The sequence below is a fragment of the Arachis ipaensis genome, chromosome B04 (genome assembly GCF_000816755.2).
Source record: "Arachis ipaensis cultivar K30076 chromosome B04, Araip1.1, whole genome shotgun sequence".
Lineage (NCBI taxonomy): Eukaryota > Viridiplantae > Streptophyta > Magnoliopsida > Fabales > Fabaceae > Arachis > Arachis ipaensis.
In genome coordinates, this window is record NC_029788.2 from 111,119,380 (window position 1) to 111,127,409 (window position 8,030).

Genomic DNA, 8,030 nt, shown 5'->3' on the forward strand with positions numbered 1-8,030 from the left:
TGTTAAGAGATACAAGTGGTATCAGAGCTTGCTCAAAGAGAAGGTGTCTGATAATACTTTATAAAGGATTATATATATATAATCCTTTATAAAGTATTATCAGACACCTTTCCTTTGAGCAAGCTCTGATACCACTTGTATCTCTTAACATTAATAATATTAGAATATTTATTCTTATTCTAAAATTAGGTTTTACTGATACTTGTATTAATCCTATATGAATAAAATTATATCCTTGATTACTATGTGCTTTTAATCTATTCTCTTCTAAAAATAGCAATTGTCTTATTGTTACTTGTCTCACGATAACTATATTCTAGCATGTGAACTTCATAATCTTTTTCTTTTCAGAAATATCTCTTTTTATATACTTTATTTATAACTCTAACATTAAATTCTTTATTTTAGTTTTTCACTCACTCAAACGCACGCACACACATAGGCACTCAACACTTACCAAAACACGTGTACATACTTTCTGCACTCTAACATACGCGTCCTTGTTCCACTTATCCTCACTCACTCACGAAGGAAAAAGAAGCATAGAGGAATTTGCACTCTAACACATGCGTCCTTGTTGTACTTATCCTCACTCACTCACGAAGGAAAAAGAAGCATAGAGGAAGTGACGCGAGAATCGTAGAGAGAGGAAGAAGAAGAAAAAGAAGAAAGGGAGAAGAGAGGAAGGAGGAGGGTGCAGCGGCTTCCCTTGTCGCCGCTGCCATTGTTAAGTCCAGAAAGAGAAAGAGAGAAAGGATGAGAGATAGAGAGACAGAGATGCGGATTGAGGGGAACGACAAAAGGTGAGGGAATGAAGATGGACGAGGGTGCGGCGGTCTCCTTCGCCGCCGTTGTCACCGCCGGGACCGCGTTGAAAGAGTTGCAAAAGGGAGGAGAAAACCGAACTTGTGGGAGAACGAGAATGGGTTTCAACAGGAATAAGAGAGGAGAAAGGGGTCCTCCATCGCTGCCACGGTCGCCGAGGAGTCGTATGCCGCCATTGGAGTCGCCGTTCTGTCACTGTCGACTTTGAAAGGAGATGCCACTGCTGTTGTCTCCGAAAGCACCATCCTCCCTGTTCTGGTTCCAATTCCTCCATTCCTGAAACTCTGCTACTGGTTCTGCTTGGAGGTTGCTGCTGACTGATTGATAGTGGAATGATGAAGTTGCTATGTTGATGGTACATTCTAGCTAGCCGCTACTGCCACGATTCCATCTCCGATTTCTTTTAATTTCGACAAATTGAGGTAGGAGATATATTTTTAAAATTAAAGATTTTAATTCTTGAATGACTATAAAGTTTAGTAAATAATTGGAGATAGGGTTATTAATTGTTTGATTTGCATGTTTGGAATCTTGTTTGGAGCTGTGAATGTGGATGGTGTTGATGTTATTGTGAAATTGATTGTATGTGTGTAAATACAAGTTTGTTTGATGGTAATGTACACTTTTGCGAACTTGTTTGGAAACTAATGGCGGCTGAAAATTCTGATTTGGCTTGATGATATTGTGTTGGTTGTTGAATTGAATTATGAGAAGCTAGGATTCGACTTGAGAATTGTTGAAGGATTGAAGTTGATTGTTAAACCGATTTCTTGAAATTCGATGCAGTAACCTCATAAATAAATTAAGTAATTCTATGATGACTGAAATTGCGTGGTGCTAAATTAGGAGAAAAATAGAGTGAGTGTAGTTGATTGAGTCCAAACTTGAGAGGATTTCTAAATTAAATGTGGAATAGGCATGGCAATAACGGGTACCCACGGGGGCGGAAACATGCCCCCGCCCCCGCCTCCATATTTAGTCCCCGTCCTCGCCCCGTTTTCGCAATGGGTATCGAGGACCCCATATCCACCGGGGATCAGGGACTCCACAATATCTGCGGATTTTTAAAAAATAAAAAAATAGAAAAAGTGAAAAAAACATATCAAGCATCATGTTTATAATCTCCACAAACATTGACAACAACAAAGACATTAACAACATATTCATAGTCTCTAAAGACATTAACAATAACAAATATTCAATATCAAACATATCCATAAAACAACCAAAGTACCAAACATATCAAAATCTACAAAGCATAATTTATCATACGGTAGAATTCTCAAGCCTTTTTTCATGATGTAATGGTAGTGATGGTAGATTTCGATTTGTTTGGATCCTACATCAAAAGAAAGAATACAATTAAAAGTTAAAATCGTAAAATAAATCAAGAATAAGTCAATAATATGAAAAAATAGTATTGTATATAATTTAGTAGTTTTTTTACATCAACATCTGCTTCAATGCTATTAATTGTGTAGCACTCAAACACTATGTTAACTGTGGTTCCAAGCTCATTCGAAAGCTAATCTTGGTTACACATTAAAGCCTCTAACGTATCTAGACGCAACTTACTGCCATATGGGGTAACAAAATCAACCACCAATACTAAACGAAGACTCATAGGCAACTGTAAATATAGGAATCGACAAAAAATTCTTAGCAATCGTTTGCAAAGTAGAAAATTTTGCTCCATTTGATTTCCACCAATTTAAGATATCAAAGTCATCTTCAATTTGTGGCATTGATCACTCTTCAAGATAATAATCCAACTCGTTTTTTGTATCAATAAATACAGATTCCTCACTTACATGGATAACGAAGTCAACTTGCTAAGATTTGTGACTAAACTTTCTTCCCCCTTGAACCTGAAGGCATTGGTGGTGGCGGTGGCATATTTGTGACTAAACTCTCTCTCTCTCTCTCTCTCTCTCTCTCTCTCTCTCCTTAGTTGTATATTCTAAAACTAAATCTTATACTAACATTTTCACTTGATCAATTACAACACATGCCTCCGTCTCACACATACCTCTTGAGTAGTTTGAATATTAGTGGCTATAGATTCTTCCGATGAAATACTTTTCTTAAGAGTATTACTCAATCATCAGAGAAAGACATTCTATAAAATCACATAACAATAAAACTACAATCACATACACACAACAATCCACAATAAATCACATAAATTAAATTATAGAGAACAATTCGCAGAAAATCACAAAACTTAAATCACAGACATCATAAAACCACACATAAATTACAAAAATCACAGTTAAATGTAAATTAATAAATTAAATTATAATTAATCTAACTTACAGAAATTATAACACTTCTAATATATTAACAAAGAACCAGAATAAAAAATTATAACGTAAACACATAAATCACAGAATCCACGAAGATTGAATGACATAAACCTTAGAAATCATAATCAGCATCAGAAATATAAATTATAATTAACCTAACTCCAGGCATTATAAAATCAGAATCCACAAAGATTAAATCATATAAACCCTAGAAATCAGAATCAGCATCAGAAATATAAACTATAATTAACCTAACTCCAGACATTATAACAACAAAATCTACAAAGATTGAATCCCATAAACCCTAGAAATTAGAATCAGCATCAGAAATATAAACCCTAAAAATCAAAATTAGCATAAAAATAATGAAAATCTCAGAGTTCACACATCACAGAGCTAACTTACTCGATGGAAAAGAGTGGCAGACCACCCGCCAAGACTGGCGAAGACGCGATAGAGCGAAGATGTGACGACTGGCGATGACACGATGAGGAGAAGACGCTGCTCTACCTCGACAAGGAGAAGACGACGAGCACTGCAAGACAGCGAGGTGAGCGTGACGGTGAGCTGGAGACGTGCGGTAAGGGACTAAAGGGGTGAGAGGTGGCACTGAGGGAGCGAGAGGGTGGGAAGTGGTGCTGAGGAACCTAGGGGGTGGGAGGTGGCGGTTGGCGGTGATGACCGTGCGTTGTGAATCGGGAGAAGAGAGGCTGAGCGTTTGACCGTCTGAGGAGAGGAGAGGAGAGAAATCTGAGGAGAGGCTTTGAAGCTTTTGAATTTTCATTTATGGCTAGGTCTCATTCTCATTATATATATATATATAGGGACCTTTTAGTCTTTTCATATAAACGGAGGTTAAACCAGTCTCCACGGGGTCGGGATCTCTACCCCTACCCCGTTTATACGGGGCCCCATCCCCGTCTCCCATCCCCAAGCCCCATACCCCCCCTGGTGGGTAAATCCCACAGGTAGCCACCCTGCCATGGATTTTTGTTATCCCTATGTGGATTTAGTTATAAATTTACGAAATTAGAATGCTAAATCTGTTTTTCTACATCATTATGGAAAGTGCAGCAACTTTAAATGATTATAACTATTTCCACAATGATCAGAATCATGCAGGATAAAGTTTAGGGTGAACCTGGGATGTCTAGAGTTAGATTGGAGAATTGTGGGGTAGTTCGTTAACTATGTGAATTATGGTAAATTTTTGAAGTATGGTTGTTGAAACTTTTTTTGCTGCAGAATTTCGAGTGGGATAACAATTTTTGCCTTGCCACGATTGCCACAAATTGAATTTTGAGGTGAAACTAATTTTGTTTGAAAGTTTGATGAATCTAGTTTATTTTCCTGAAAATTATTGTCTGAAGCAGAGAAAACAGTTTTCCAGCACTTATGTCAGTAACTTCCAGTACTCAACTCCTAGAATTGAACACCTATTGCATTTCAACCAAATGTAAATGAAAGCTTGGTATATCTAGTGTGTTCAGTCCAAATTTTAGGGTGATCTAAGCTTTAATGAGTAAATTATGCTACTTGGAAGAAGTTGTATTCGTTAGTTTTTAAAACAGAATTGTGCAAAAAAAGAACTAATTTCCAAGCTACATACTCTTTCATTAGGAATGATATTGACCTGGAATTAATTGAAAAAGGAACCTAAATGAGTCTAGTTGAACCATGTTAATTTTGAGAGTTATTGGATTTAAACTGAAATTTATATTGGTTTTTGAATTGGATACTGCTGCTGTCTTTTTTGGTTTTTGAAAATGTAGAATAGTCTTTTTGTAAAAATTATGTAAAATCTAAATTAGATCAGAATACATTGGGACTAAAACTAAAACAAAGTCTAGTGTTTCTAAGATACCTATATTATAAAAACGGATTAGTACGTAATCGTTACATGACGTATAGGAACCTTGTAAAGGAACAAGGTGTAGTGCTATTGTGAAATAGGGAAGCCACGGTTATTCCTTCATTTTTGGAGCAAGAATGGTTAGAAAATTATAATCTTTAGATTGACAGAAATCTTAGTCCGAGATGGCCGTGTGAATATAAAGTTTGCGCGATTCCGAGGTCGTTTGATATTTTTAAGGTAGGAAAAAAATGGACTGTCAAGACTGTTTTGGTGACAGCCTTGGGTATGGAATTTAAAAAAAGGATTTCGACATTATTGCTAAATATTTTGAAAGTACTAATATAAGAATCAATGTAAAAACTTAAATGACTCTTTGAGAAAAGATAATTGACTATTAATTTTTAGATTATAGAAAAGGTGAAATTATTGGTTTGTAAGGTTTATGGTTAACTGTGATATGATTATCAATTTGGCAAGGATGTAGGTTTTGTCTTACTTCGTGATTGTGATGCAAAAGGAGATCTTATCCTGATTAAATGTTAAGGGTTTAAATATTTATAGACTAAATGCCTTGATCTTAAATTTGATGGATGTAAGATTGTGATTGATTGCCCTAAATATTTGAGAATTGTATAATTGTATGTCTGGCAGGGATGGTGATTTTGTCTCCATTAAGCAAATCCATGTGTAGCCCACCCGCAGACTGGTTGCTCCCAGAAGAAGGCAGTTCTATCTCCTCCGAATCCTCCTCCTCAGAATCCTATGGGACCTCTGTCCCTCCAAAAGAACTGCTACTGTCATTTTCGCTTACTAGCAGAGGTCTGTTGGTGTGGACTAGCACTAGAGCCTCACCCAGTGGTTCGTATTGGGCCTGTAGCTGCTCCGCGGGAGAAAGTGGTGCCTGTGACTCTAGAAGTATAATCACCTCAAGAGGAAGCTCAGGTATGTACATATCATCATAATCAGGCACAGGTGCCGCCTGATTACTGGCTCAGCTGGAATGATCCGAGTGGGAAAAGGCTGAGTAGGTACATCCGGGATGTAACCATGAAAGGAGAAAGTCATACAGCATATCCGGATCAAAGTACGAGCTATCAAGAAAGTATAGAAATGGTTTGTCTCGTAATACGTATAGTCTGATGCAAGACTCCCCGTAGTATACATAGTAGCTATTCAAGCTGAAATTTTCGTACACATGGGACTGTGACATCTCATAGAACATTATTCCCGTCTCCATATGAAGGAAAATGATTGGAGTAAGAACTTGGGAGTTTTCGGTAAGGTTTCGGTAAACCGACCTTACTAAAAACTCCCAAGTTCTTACCCCAACTTTTTTCCTTCAGATGGAGACGGGCGTACTATTCTATGAGACGTCGCAGCCCTATGTGTACAAGGATCCTGGCTTCGGTAGCTACTATGTATAATGCGAGGAGCCTCGCATCAGACTATACGTACTACGAGACAGACTATTTCTACACCCGCTCGATAGCCCGAACTTTGATCCAGATATACCATGATTTTTCCCTCTCATAGTTACATCCTGATGCACCTACTCAGCCTTTTTCCGCTCAGTTCATTCCAGCTTAGCCAGGTAATCAAGTGGCACTTGTACCTGATTATGATGACGTGTACGTACCTGAGCTTCCTCCTGAGGTGATTATACCTCCAGAGCCACATGCACCACTTTTTCCTGCGGAGCAACTACAATCCCAATACCGATTACTAGGTGAGGCTCTAGTGCTGGTCTACGCCAACGGACCTCTGTTGGTAGGCAAAAACACCAGTTTTTTTACTTAGCATAGACATTGAGTAGTCTCTCACTTTTGTTAGTAAACCAAAGAGATTCGGTAAGTTTAGAGATATTAGTCCGGATGTCAGTTTAGAGACTTTTTATATGGGTTAGTTCCTAGGTGCCGTATGTTCATATATGTACATATTTAATATATGGAGTGTAGACTGTAGATTAACTGGATCTATATGCATGTTAATGATGACAAATTACCTTTTGATGTATGATATGAGTTGTGAATATTTTGATAGCCTTAGTTATATTTTTGTTGTTAGTTATTCTTGTATGGTTTGCTATGTTTATTCAACTAACGTTTTTAAAAAAAATTATCCCGTAAAATAACTATGTTTTAACAATGAATCAGACTTAAATACTAAATTAAGATATGAATTTTGTATAGTATACCAAAAGACAAAAATTAATAATTTTTTTTATTATGTTTCTTCCTACATATTTAAGTAAATGATATATTGTTGTTGTTGTTGTTGTTGTTGTTAAATAAAGTTTTTCATGTAAGTAATATCATTCAATTGAAACTGAGATAACAGACATTTTTGTGATAAGATTTTTTTTAGTTTAATTATTTTATTAGTCCTTTAGTTTTATTGAATTTTTAATTTAGTCATTATACTTTTTTCTTTTCAATTGAATTTTTATAACATATCTGATTTTGTAATTAAGTCTCTATTACGACAAAAACATTAAAATTAACAGAATATTTTGTTAAACAAAATGAATATACCTCATACTTGACGGAATATTCTATTTTATTTAACAAAATATTGTGTTAATTCTAATTTTTTTGTCACAGTAAAAACTTAATTACAAAATTTGATATAATACAAGGACTCAATTAAAAAAATATATAAAAACCTAATTTAAAATTTAATAAAATTAGAAACCGACAAAATAATTAAATCATTTTTTACCAAAATTTTCTCTCATTTACCCCCCTCTCTTTAGCTTAGGAAAAAATTTTTCGTCCCATGAGTATCTAAATTACAGTTTTTATTCAAAATCATGGTTCTAATTTACAATTTATACTCACTAATTAATCATCTTCTTATCCACAATTTACCACAATAAACATATATAAATAGTGATTTTGTTATATAATTTAAACAAGAATTTTATATATCAAATTCATGGTTGTGTTTTACAATTTACATGTATATCTTAAATTATTGTTTAGAATCACGATTTAGCTAGAGAAAAAGACATAAATATTACCAAAATCACTCTATAAGAATTCAAG

The 8,030-nt window shown here is 35.5% G+C and overlaps 1 long non-coding RNA gene across 1 annotated transcript; it reads left to right on the forward strand.

The window, feature by feature from the left end:
• Positions 540 to 6,723, forward strand: LOC110271195. The gene is made up of 3 exons (XR_002361619.1): positions 540 to 1,247; positions 5,638 to 6,274; positions 6,713 to 6,723. It is a non-coding gene; the product is annotated as an uncharacterized LOC110271195 (long non-coding RNA).